This window comes from Equus quagga, chromosome 2, assembly GCF_021613505.1.
Source record: "Equus quagga isolate Etosha38 chromosome 2, UCLA_HA_Equagga_1.0, whole genome shotgun sequence".
Classification (NCBI taxonomy): domain Eukaryota; kingdom Metazoa; phylum Chordata; class Mammalia; order Perissodactyla; family Equidae; genus Equus; species Equus quagga.
Genome location: NC_060268.1, coordinates 158,428,475 through 158,441,056, shown reverse-complemented (window position 1 = coordinate 158,441,056; position 12,582 = coordinate 158,428,475). Strand labels below are relative to the sequence as shown.

The window sequence follows — 12,582 nt, the reverse complement described above, 5'->3', positions numbered from 1 at the left end:
GCCAGGGTGCCAGCGCGGGTGTGACTGTCCAGCCCATGTTCGGGGTCTCCGTCCCCTCTGAGGCCCATGCGGAAGGTCGCTCCCACCTCAGGGGCGCCTTACAGCAGCTTCCCCCAGTTGGGGCCATATTTCAAGCCAGGGGGCCAGGCAGGGGCGGAGAACCCCACTAGCTGGTGGGGAAGGCAGGCCATGATGTCACTGTGTGATCAGGGGTCCTCGGGCCCCTGGCGGGCTGTCCGAGGAAAGGCCAGGCCTGAGGGGTTGGTTAGTGTTTGGGCTGTGAGCTGACTGTCCCCTGCTGAGCTGAAGCCCATCAGGACCTGGGAAGAGGGCCCAGACTGGGGGATGTACCCAGGTCCTGGGGCCAGGGAGGGTCCTGCAGCAGCTGCCGTGTCATGGGGAGCTGAGGCTTTGTCTTGTGTGGGGCCCTGCGGATGGCTGTGGAGGGGGCTGCTGGTTCCAGGGTTCTCGCTGAGTGGGCCCAAGTGCCTCAGAGCCCTTGGCAGTGGGAGTCTCTGCAGGTGGAGAGAGGAGGGCCTGAGTCCTGTTCGTAAGAGGTGTAGGCGCATGCGGCTCCCTGCAGGGCCAGGGATGGGCTTTGGCCTCAGACATCCATCAGCAGTTTGCCCACAGCCAGCTGGGACTTGACTTAGCTCCTGGGGTAGTCTCTTTCGGTTTCAGTTTGCTATGGGGGAAGGCCCCATGCACTGGAGCCTCTCTGGGCTATGTTTAGAGGACACTCCCAGAGGGGAGGGGGTCTGTTCTTTTCCTTTCCCATTCTGTTCCCTTCCGATATTTTGAGTGAGCCCTGAAAAGAAGGCAGACCAAAGAATAGCTGTGCCCATTCTACAGATAGAGTAACTGAGGCACAGAAAATTTGAGGGGAAGTGACTCACCTACAGTCAAAAGCAAAACAGAACAGGGATGTTCCTGGGCCTCTGATTCCTATGCCTGTGGGCAGCAAGTAGCTGTAGAGATGCTGGAGAAATCCTGGCAGGCCTCCTGGTAGAAGTGAGTTCAGGCTCCTGTTGCAGGAGGCTCAGGAACTGTGCTTTCTGAGAAACAGGGCTGTGATGCCAACATAGGTGTGACTCATGGCGCTCCTGAGTCTGGAGTCTTCACAGCCTCTTCCCCTTTTACAGAGGTCGGGCTCTGCCTTTGTGCCTGGAGTCATCGCCAAGGTGATTGGCAGCTTAAGTCTTCACCTGGCAGAGCCACGTGCCAGCATAAGGCTTGCAGGTACCCACACTGGCCTCATTCCTGCACAGCTTTGCCTTCAGCCTTTGTCACAGTACCAGCTCTACCTCCTCGCTCCTCAGGGGAGCTGCATTGTCTTAGGGGCCTGGCTCTGGAAACCCTAAGCACTTCAAGGCCCAAAGGAAGGAATCTCCCATGGTGCAATTGGAGATAGCTGCTGAGGAGAGCGAGATGTTTTTGGAGCTTGCTCCAAAGGACGGCAGGCCTACTTCTCTGTATAAGGTCAGGGCTACTCAGACGCCGAGTTCTGACTTAGGGACCCTCCTGCTGCCTCACCTGCCTTGTGTCACCAGCACAGCTGTATAACCCTGGAGCAGCAGGGAGAGTGAGCTCCATGTCTCTGGGTAGCAGCCATTTGCCAGGATGGCTGAAGAGGAGACCCCACACAAAAGGAAGTCAGCCTGCTATAAGACTCCCAGGGACGTGTGTGTCCTCTGCCTTCCCATTTCCATCCAGGACACTGGCAATACTTGGAGGTCTGCCTAGGGGTAGGGGAGGGAGAGCCTTGGCAAAGTGGGGGTTCTGTGTTAGGCTTGGAAGGGTGTAGAGGCACCTCCTCGCCTGAGGAGTCCCCGATGGCTGTTTGAAGGGCTCAGGGGGCCTGACTCCTCAGAGCAGGCCAGTCTGGCACACAGACCCTCTGAGGGAGTTGCTGTCCCTGGAAGCAGGTGTCTGCCCACCCCCTACAGGCTGGGTGGCTTCAAGTCCCGTAATCCCTCTGGGTCTCATTTATCCCTTCTGTAAAATGGAGATGACCTGGCAGCTGCTTGGAAGCAGGGCCTGGAGCAGATGACCTCCCCGAGCCCTCTCCCAGGTCTGAACTCCGTGGCTGGGAGTCTCTGTAGGGCCCTGGGTGTTGAATAGAGCGAGCTCCCCTGAATGTGGCTTTTCCACTTCTCTGGGACCTTCGTATCTTTACCCTTGGTAGGGACGGCTGCTCAGCACCACATGTTCACATAGGCACCTTGGAGTGCTGTGTCCACCATGCAGACCTACACTATCTGTCGCCATCAGAAACCAGGAGGCCTGGAGTGTACAACCAGCTTAACCAGAGAAACTGAGTGGAGAGGAGAAAGAAAGAAGCCAAACGGCAGATCCTTGGGAGGGTGGGTTCCCAATTCAAGGAAGCTGGAAGTCTGATGGTGGGGGAGGGGAGTTGTGCATCCTGCAAGCTAGCTTTGGAAGGAGTGGTGAGTGGAACAAAGACCCAATTGTAATGCCTTTGACCTTGGCACATGGTGGGTGTGTTGAGGCATTTCCACTCAAGTTGTTGGGGCAGTGACCCCAATAAACACCATCCCTGCCCCCCAGGGCCTCGCCTTGCCCACTGGGAGCCAGGACTCTGCCTGTGTCCCCTTCTCGCTTGGCCTGAAGTCTCTCCAATAGAGTGTTCATAGAGGGATCCAGCCACCTCTAGCTCCACCTGCTCATCAAATGCCTCTGGCTGGGACCCTAGCCACCAAGCGATTTAGAGGTGTGGTTGTGCCAGTGCTCTGTAATCTCATTGGTCTAAAGAGAGAGGTATGTCTGGAAAGCAGTTCAGAGTCAGTAAACAGTAAACAACAGGTGCCAGGCCATGCACTTCACAGGCATCATTTTACTGGAATCATGGAATGATCCCAGGCAGCAGAAGGTGCTTTAACCATTTTGTGACTGTAGTGACAGGCTAAGAGCTGAAGTCATTTCCCTAGAGTCCAACAGCTGAGATCTCTCCCCGTCTACAGAGGACTGGGGGAGGGTGAGAATGGGCTGATCCTGAGTGGGATCATGACTGAGCTGGTGATGCTGCGAGTTGGGAAGAGGGGAAAGCTGGGGGCCCGTTGAGATGACTGCAGGGCTCCCTGGAAGGTCATTGCAGCAGGATGTCTCTGTGTCCCACCCTGCAGCACGGTGCTCAGAGGTAGTGGGAATTTGTGTGTTAATTGTTCCTTTGAACTTGGAGACAAGCAACAGCTAAGAGGATCTTAGGAGGGTGATGTGTACCCAGCATAAGCCTACTCCAGGGAACATAGGTGGACAGAAGTCAAGGATACCCAAAGTGGGACCTGAGTGGCTTCAGGGAAAGCATTTTTGGTCAAGCAGTGGGCCTGGGGCCCAGCCAGAAAAGGACTCTTTTGTCTCCATTGATCACCAGGATCTAGCGGAAAGATTCAACAGCTTGTTAGCTTTGCCAACTAGCAAGGCAGGCAGCAATCATTGTTGTCTTGTCCTTAGAAACCTCTCCACCCTTGGTATAAACAGCAGTGCTTGAGATGCCTCCTTTGTAGAACATTCTTATACCTCAAAGACCGCATTGGCTTCGCCTTCCAGCAGACATAATCTGGTCTATCTTATGGCAGAGTGGTGATGGCAGGGTCCTGGTTGCTCTGATTTCTCTGTTGAGCAAAGCTGCCTCTAACATTCCAGGATTGTTTGCTTCTCAGTACTAGGGGCCAGGAGAGGATGTGGGGATATGAGTCAACAGATGCTCATTCTTTTCCTGCTTCAGCTTTTCTTCTTGAGTCTGCTGCTTTACTGGCACCGACATGATAACACTGGGTCCTTCCTTGGAGGCACATAGCTGTAAGGATCTAAGATCAAAGCAAGAAATTTTGAGCTCTTTTGGTCCATTCAGGTGAGAAAACTGAGTCTTGGAGAGTTTGAGAATCTTCAGTCTCCTTCAAAGTCAATGCTTTGGTCCCAGTTGTGTTGTGAGCAGAAGACAGAAAGCCACTCAAACTTTCTCAAGAGATTGTTGAAAGGATGCGAAAAATCTCACCAAACCCAAGGGTAGGAAGTACATCCTGGCCTCACAGGTACTGGGAACCAGGAAATCGGCATGAGCCTTAGCAGCTTCTCTTGTCTCTGTCTCTCTCTTGGGTACCATGTGGATTTAAAGCCCAACTGTGATTTCCTAACTGCAGACCAGCCTTCCTTCTCTTCCTGTTCACTCACAGCAGCAGCTGGTCTCCTGCTGTTGGCTTGTCAGGAAATGACTGCCACCAACCGATGATTGCCTCTGGTTCTCTGAGTCCAAAATTTTTTTTTTTTTAAAGATTTTATTTTTCCTTTTTCTCCCAAAGCCCCCCAGTACATAGTTGTGTATTTGTGGTTGTGGGTCCTTCTAGTTGTGGCATGTGGGATGCCGCCTCAGTGTGGCTTGATGAGCGGTGCCATGTCTGCACCCAGGATTCGAACTGGCAAACCCTGGGCAGTGGAAGCAGAGCCGGCGAACTTAACCACTCTGCCACAGGGCAGCCACTGAGTTCAAAATTTGACTTTTGAATCTGATTGGTTTCTGGCCAGCCAATGGATTGGCAGATCTTAGATCCAGTATCCAGCCCTGGGCCAATCATCTGTGCCCAGAAGCATCATGGGGTATAAACGTGGCTACCTAGCCAACCTCTTCAGCAGTGGCTGTTGGAGAGCAGGTTTTAGAGAGAGGAGGTATAGAGGGGGTAAGTTACCCAAAAACATGTTGGCTGCGATTAGTTTGCTCATTTCACAGCTGTGTGTGTGTGTAGTGGAGAGAGCAAAGAATCAGGAATCTGAATATTAGGTTTAAGATCAAATGCTACCCTAACTGTGTGATGTAAGTAGGAATCAATTTCTGTTTCTTCATCAGTATGAGGGGGCAATGATATGTACTACATGGGCTGTTTGGTTTTTTTTTTTTTAATGAAATGTAACCATTTATTATTTGACAACTCTCTTTATCAATAAGACAAACTAATAAGCTTTTCTCACAGATTTGTGTGTCCTAATGATTATTTTGTGTTGTCAAAGATAATGCATTCTTCAACCACTTATTTTGTACATTGGAATCTTAACATTGAGGATGTATCTATTCTGTTACTTAGATATTTCTTTTTTTTTTTTAAGATTTTATTTTTCCTTTTTCTTCACAAAGCCCCCCAGTACATAGTTGCATATTTTTAGTTGTGGGTCCTTCTAGTTGTGGCATATGGGATGCCTCCTCAGCATGGCCTGACGAGCGGTGCCATGTCCGCGCCCAGGATTTGAACCGCCGAGACCCTCTGCCGCCGAAGCAGAGCACGCGAACTTAACCACTCGGCCACGGGGCCGGCCCCATACTTAGATATTTCTTCATGAACATTGTTATAACTAGTTCCACATGGGCTTTTATAAGGGAGAAATATACTGTACATGGTATTTTTTCATTTATTCACTCATTCACTTCTTTCGTAATTCTTGAATACCTTTGTCCTGGGCCCTCTGGTGATTGGCCACATACCCATAACGTTCCTGCCTTTGTGGAGCTCAGGCTCCAAGTGTGAGCATTCTGGGTACTTAAGGGGGGTGGACTGTATCGTGAGGCTGGGATACCTCTGAAGACTTTTCATTGTCTTAAATGGACTTCTGAATATCATCTGTGTCTTCTGCTTAGTTTATGTGCTTACTCAGGAACCACCTGATGGCTAATTCTGACTGCCAAGCTACCCTAGGAAAGAGATGTCCCAATAAAGATACAATAGGCTGTTTCTAGAAAGGCAGGTTTATTGCAGATAAGTGAACTAACACTCTTAACTCTGCAACAGCCTGTTAAGAGCTTGGTTCCAGGGAGCCACCCTCTATTTAGATGTGGCAACTGGCCCGTGCAGGCCTGTCCCAGCCGTCAGGTGGCCTTGGTCTCTGACAGCATTTCTCTTTCTCAGTGCAGCACGTGTGTGCGTCTTCCTGCTGTGTCAGCCTAATCAGCAATTCCAAAGTCCATTCTGGTCCAAGACTGTCTCTCGTGGGCAGTTGTTCTCCACTTCACAAAGCTGGCTGGAAGGGAAAGGACCATAGAGCATAAATCTGGGAGCAGAATTGGGCATCCTAATCCACCCTTGGGCCCCTCGACCCAGCGTTATTCACCTCAGGGTAGAGGTTGTTTTGAGAATGAGATTGCAGGGTAGCCCAGCAATTAACAACGTGAGCTCCAACCTAGATAAGCCCGGTTTTAATCTTGGTTTGGTACTTACTGGTGGTGACCCTGGGAAGGTCACTCTAAGTATCAGCCTCCTTACCTGGTAAAATGGAAATAATTTTACCCACAGCTATAGGGTTGGTGTATGCTGATTCAAAAGGAATTCAGTGCCTAGTGCAGGGCCTGCACACAGTAAGTGTTCAGTACATGATAGTCGCTCGTAGGACCACTGGACTGGGGTAGCTCAGCCAGAGATTGACGTTGGGGCCCACAGCAGGCCAGTTTTCTGCTTGTGGCCCTGGTTTCCCCACTTGGCCAGAGAATGGATTGCAGTCAGTGGTGTCTGAGGATTCTCTCAGCCTGATGGTTTTGTGAAGTGGGTAGGGCAAGCAGGGAGCTTACTACAGGGTCATGAAGCCAGGAGACCATGCTAGGGACCATTGTTGTCCCCCTGGAGACGTTCCTTGGGCAGCTTAGGGCCCCAGCCTAAGACAAAGAGAAGAGTTGGAAATAGAAGTCAAGTTCCTGTTGATGACCCAGCAGCAGTACCCTCATGGGATCAAGGGGCTTCATGCAAGGCTGGAGAGAGGAGAGGCCCACCTGCGACACCCCCATGCTGCTGTCACCCAGTGACACTGTTGCATGGCACAGAGATGAAGTGCTGGGGGTGGGGTGTCGGCGGTGGGTGAGGAGACTAGCACAGTCAGGGAAGGCTTCCTGGAGGAGTTGGAGGCATTGAGCTGGGCCCTGGAGAGTTAGGTAGGCAGAGAGGTGAAGGAGTTCCAGTTCCACATGAGTGGATGCCAGGCAGAGGGCTGGCTTGTTGGGGCTGGGACAGCAAGGCAGTTGTCTGGTTGCCTCAAGCAGGTATGTGCTAATAAAGAAAGTGGAAGTTGGGCAAAAGTGGGTGGGGAGGAAGGATGGGGCCATGGAAAGTAGGGGAGCAGGAGAGGGACCTGAGAATGGTGGTACTTGAAGCAAGCGATCCTGGCTGTGGGGAGGAGGGTGGCAGGGGCAGATGTAGTAGGGACTGGAAATAGCTTTCATCAAGCTAGATCTGCACAGGCTGTTGTCAGGGACATGCCAAGGGCTTGTCAGCACTGAGCACTGCCAGCCACCTGCCTAGAGCCAGCTGCTGGGTGGCTGAGTGGGGCAGTGGGGCACCCTCTGCCTCGCCTCCATCTGCTCAGGTTTCGCAAGTGGAGTGGCCGATCACTCTAACCTCACGATGGCTCATGGACCTGTCGTGTCCCAAACTCCTCTGAGGCCATCTTCCTGGAATAGTCATTCTGAGCAAACAATGTGGTTCAGTGGTGACCTTAGAAATCCAGCTGAAGTGCCAGAGTGATGCCAGCTGCTCATCCCAGCTCAGCCCCAGGGCAACGCCTGGCTACCTGCCCTTTGGAGGCGCAGACAGGTTTGCACTGAGTCTGTTCACGAGTATCTCCAAAATGCTACTTTTCTGAGTTTGACCACCAAGGGACCAGTTGAACCGTACACTGCCCGGACCCCAGCAAGGCCAGTCTTCAGGTGATTGGTTGTCACTAAATCCATCCTAGTTCATTAAGTGCCAGGTTGGGGCCCAGAGGGGACGGAGGCCAACAAATTCCTGCCCTCACGAGGCTCATATGTAGTGGAGAGACAGTCACAAGTAAATCAGGAAAATAATGCTCGATGATGAAAAGTGCAATACAGGACGTAAACAGGGCACTATGGCAGCGAATAAGCTGGAGGACGAGGTGAGAGAGAGTGGCCAGGGGAGACCTCGCCGAGGAGGTGCCGGTAAAGCTGAGCACGCATGGAGCTTGGTGAACAGAGGGAGAGCCAGAGACCAGTGGGTCCAGGGCGGAGTGGTGGTGAGTAAGGGCAGAGAAGCAGGAGAGGCTGGGTGGTCCCAGACCAGGGTGTGTTGTTCCAGGGATAACGGTCCCCATACCCCAAGTAGGAGTCTCGCAGTGTAGCCAACAGGTGACCCCACTCCCGTCCCCAGACATTCCCTGGCCCTGGTGCCCAAGGAGCGGGCAACACTGGAGACCCTCTGCCGGCCCCCAACATGCACACACATACATGCACACATATAGATGGCCTTTTGTCCCCAGGAGAAGTGACAGGTCTCACTGCACTGCCAAAGAGCAGGGAACAGATCCCCCTCCACCACGTTTCCTCTGCTCTTATGTAACAGATTTCCACCCTAGGACCGCGGTGCTTTCTGGGGAGTATAATTTGACAGGACCTCGGGGAATTCGGGTTGAGAAATTGCGCCTTGTTCCTTCCCCAGATTACCCCGTAGCCGTGTGATATTACACCTCTCAGCAGTTGGGTTTTCAGTAATCGCACTGGTGGTACTGGGGTTTACCAAGGGTGACCGCCTTCGTCTCTATCAGCAGCTTTTCAGATTCCATAACCTCATCCCCTGGGTTCCCGGTGCTGACCTGGCCTCCCTGGCCTCGTTGTGGGGGGACAGCGAGGGGGACCAGGTTAACCCAGCCGCTCTGCAAAGCCTGCTGGGAGCCGGTGTTCACTGGGGCTCCCCATCCTGGAGGGAAGCTTCTGGCTTGTGTAACCCCCAACTTTACTTCTATCTACGTTTGAAATATGCTATATGGAAATATTGGGAGTTTTGTTTCATTTAATTGTCTCAGCCCCAGCTCTGCATTTCCCTTCTTAGTCAGGCACCTCGCAGGCTCCTGCAAAAATGCGTTTGCCTCCCCTAAGCTTTATTGGACTCGATTGTTTGGAAGTGGCTCAGGTGCTGTGGGAGGTGAGAAAGCCAAACTCAGAGAAAGAGTCTGCCAAGGACTGGCCATAAAGTGAGCAAAGCTCAGTGGGCTCTTGAGACCGCTGTGCTCTGACAGCAGATCCCTCTCTCCTGTTGGATCTGGCCCCTTGTCCCCTTGGATCACCGTGTCTCAGAACCTTGTGTTTTAAGGGACGTTCTCAGCACAGTGGCCTGCAGCCTGCATGTCTGTTCTCTTAAACTCCTGCTAGGGACGTCATAGGAGAGGTCAAGGCCGCCTGGGGAGTGCCTGCTCATGCTAGCTAGTAGGGGATTTGGGACTTTTTTCAAGGTGACCTCTTTTTGAATTAGAATATTTTGTATTTTACAAGCTATAAAATCATGCAGTTTACAAAACATCTTGGTAAGAAGAGGGGCAGATGTCGGCATCGTGTCTTTCCGAGGCAGAAGTTGAAGCCCAGAGTGGTTAAGTGACTTGCCCAAAGTTTGCACAGCTGGGAGGTGGGGGTGGGCTTCCAACACATGCTATTTATCCAGTGTTTGGAAATTCAGATGTTTGCATTCCTCTTCCTTGTGGATTTTACTTCTTTGGAAAGCCAGAGCCCAGAGACCTCTGCTGCATGAGTTCCCCAGGCCACAGAGAGCAGGAGAGCAGGGTCAGTCCTGCTGAAGGCCCGGCTTGGGTAGGAGAAAGGCTGAGGCGCAGGTCAGAGGGAACGTGAAAGGGAAAGGAACCACACTGACTCAGTTTCCTGCAGAAGAGTTGTGTGCATGTTCCAGGGTTTAGCTCAGCCAGGTCCATGGGCCGGGGCTGGACTGCATGAGTGGATAAGTCAGGGCACTCGTGGTCTCCCCAGAGATCTGCTCACCAGGGCCTCGGTGGGCAGGGCTGAAGGTGTGAGGGCAGAGCCTAGGCTGTGCCTGGGTGGTGCTAGTCAGGGCCCCAGCCCACTCTGCCTTCTCCGTTTGTCCAAAGAAATAGACCTGTCCTGGCCCCTTCCCCGACCCCACAAGACCAAAGGAAGAGCTGCCATCCTGCCTCCTTCCCCCCTCTGCCCACATGTTCCAGCAGTCTTAGCCCTGTTTGAGTGATGTCCTACATGCAGGGTCTGCTTCCCTAGGATGAAGTTTGCTCATTCAGTCAACAAACATGAAGCACCTACTGTGTGCCCTGTGGTGTACCAAGTTCTGAGATGCAGCAGCCATCCCTATCTTCCCATTGCTGGAGGTGACAGCATTCTCGGGCTCTCTCTTACCTGCAGGATAAGGGCCCAGATGCAGTGAATTGATCATTTTCGCAGTGCACCTACCATGTGCAAGGGAGAAAGCAGAGTGTTGCTGGGGCCGTACAGCATTACGGAGGGGATGGGAGGGCGGGACCAGAGGCATGGTCTCCTCTGGGTTTTCATGAACACCGTCGGGTTCAGAGATGGGGCAGTGCCTGGGTTGGGTGGTCAAGGAAGTCTTCTGGAGAAAGTGGGCCTTGAACAAGGACTGAAGGAGGAAGGTGCTGCAAGCTGAGTGAACCAGAATGACATGTGCAGAGGTGTGGAGGGTGGTGTGGACAGGCGTGATCTGGCAGCAGTGCCTGTGGCTACCTAAGAGGAGACATTCACCTAGCAGTAACAGGCTGGAGGGGCCTTGAATGGCCTCAAATGTCAGGTGAAAGAGAGCTTTTCCTGTCCTTCCCCACCAAGCTGAGGGAGACATTCTGACCATCTGCTCGAACCGCTTCTTTGTCAGAGGAGGAACAGAGCCTGGAAAACTGAAGGCACTTGCCCAGTGTCACACGGTGTGTTCATGGCAGGGCTGCCACACGACTCCGCACCGTTGGTACAGAGGCGGCTGTCTCCAAGGCCTGCTGGCATCTCCCAGCATCACTGAGGCCTCACCACTGACTCAGGGCTGACCATACCCCATGTCACCCCTGATTGAGACCCAGCCCACCCCCAAGGTGAGGGGAGAAGGTGAGTGGGCTCTTCAGCTCTCTCCCCCTGGGCTCCTCAGCCTGGTGCTGAAGCTAGAGCCTGGAGACGGGCGGAACAGAGGCAGGCCCGAGACTTGGGGCTCTCCCTCCATGTCCTCCCCAACCCTGTGCATTCAGACAGACTCATTTTTTTCAGATACAGGGGCTTCCCCCTGCAGGATCATCTTCAGACGTCCCAACTTGAGAAGCAGGCTCTCCCGTTTAGCAACGCCTCGTCTTGGGGCTGTCCCACGGCTGGCTGTGGGTCTTCCCCAAGACCAAAGGCTCTGCCTCCTCTGCCCCTTCTGTTCCTCCCTTCCCCGAGGAAGATGGTGACGGTGCTGTTGAGCTTGGCCAGGCCTCCAGGCCTGGTGTTTCTGGACACTCTGTCTTTTCTCGTTTGTTTTCTGTACTTCTAACCAGCACCCTCACCAGGCCCCAGCCTTCTCTCCACTCAGCATGCTCACCATCTCCTGATTGCAGCAGGATTTTGAGTTGCTGCAACCAGGATGCACCCACAGCAAGGCCTGGGACTCAGGCCCTACACCACTGCCTGCAGCATTGGCTACAGGCTTCTCCCAGGCCTGGCCTGGCCGAGTGACCTCTCTGTGCCCCGGGGGGTTGTGGGGGGAGGGTTTCTGCCAGTTCCAGCCACCCACTTCTTGCTCGAGGCGTTGAGTGAAGGAACTGCCACTTGGCGTGGTGCTCAGGGTGTCATCTCAGTGGGCAGGGTGGCAATGTGCCCTCATGGAAGGAATGGCAGGCTTTGCATAAGAGGATTTCGGTCAGTCTAGGTTCCAAGCTCAGCCACTTACTAACCAGGTGACCTCAGGCAGATCACTTTACCTCTCTGAGCATCAACTTTCCTCACCTGTGATTAGGATTGAAGACAGTGGCCACAGTTGCTTTCTAGATACCAAACCACCCCATTCCCCACCGCTGTGCTTTACCAAGCTGGGCAAGAAGCAGCCCTTTCATCTCCATAGTTCCAGAGCTCCTAAGAGCCCCTCTAACCCCTGGAGGGCCAAGAAAAAGCCAATTTCAGCTTAGTGGGAGCAGGCAAGGGGAATTTGACCATGTTGGCAAGCCTTCAGCCAACTCTCCCCCAAGCAGCCAAATGGGTCACTGGCTGCAAACATCCCGGGGTTTGTAATGATGATCACAGGGCTCCTGGGCTCCTGGACACCTTTGGAATGGGCTTTGTGAGGCCAAATGCTTTGCAGATTAAATTTCCGGAGAAAGAACAGCTGAGAAATAGTCTTGAGCTTTGCTAAGCCACTTCTGTGCTATGGCAGCAAAAGGGGGTGTGTGTGTGTGTGTGTGTCCCCTAATACAAGGGAGGGGGTAGGCAAAAGAGGAAGATGGTCCAATCCTGAGCTTCCCTCTCTCCTTCAATTTGCATCAGCCAATGGGACTGCTCGTGCTGCCTTGTTTTCCAGGATGGTGCTGGTAACAGAAGGAATATGATTAGTAGTGTGGAATTTCATGGTAGGGGTTGGGGGTGGCTTTTCCCCCCTTTTTTTAAATAAAGTAATGTTTTGAAGTGTTGCCCTGGAGAACTGCTGAAAGCAGAGAGGCTGACAGACGTTTTTGGTCATGTCAGACGAGGACAAGATTATCAAAGTGAGCGAGGGTGTCTCTCCCCTTCAGCTGTGCTGTGGGGTTCCAGGGCCATCCTGCCAGAAAGCAAGCAAGGGGCAGTAATCACAAACA

The 12,582-nt window shown here is 52.9% G+C and overlaps 1 protein-coding gene across 5 annotated transcripts in view; it reads left to right on the top strand.

Moving 5' to 3' along the window:
• SH3PXD2A (SH3 and PX domains 2A) overlaps positions 1-12,582 on the top strand; it is a 244,551-nt gene that overhangs the window by 181,217 nt on the left and 50,752 nt on the right. The gene's annotated exons all lie outside the window — the stretch shown is intronic.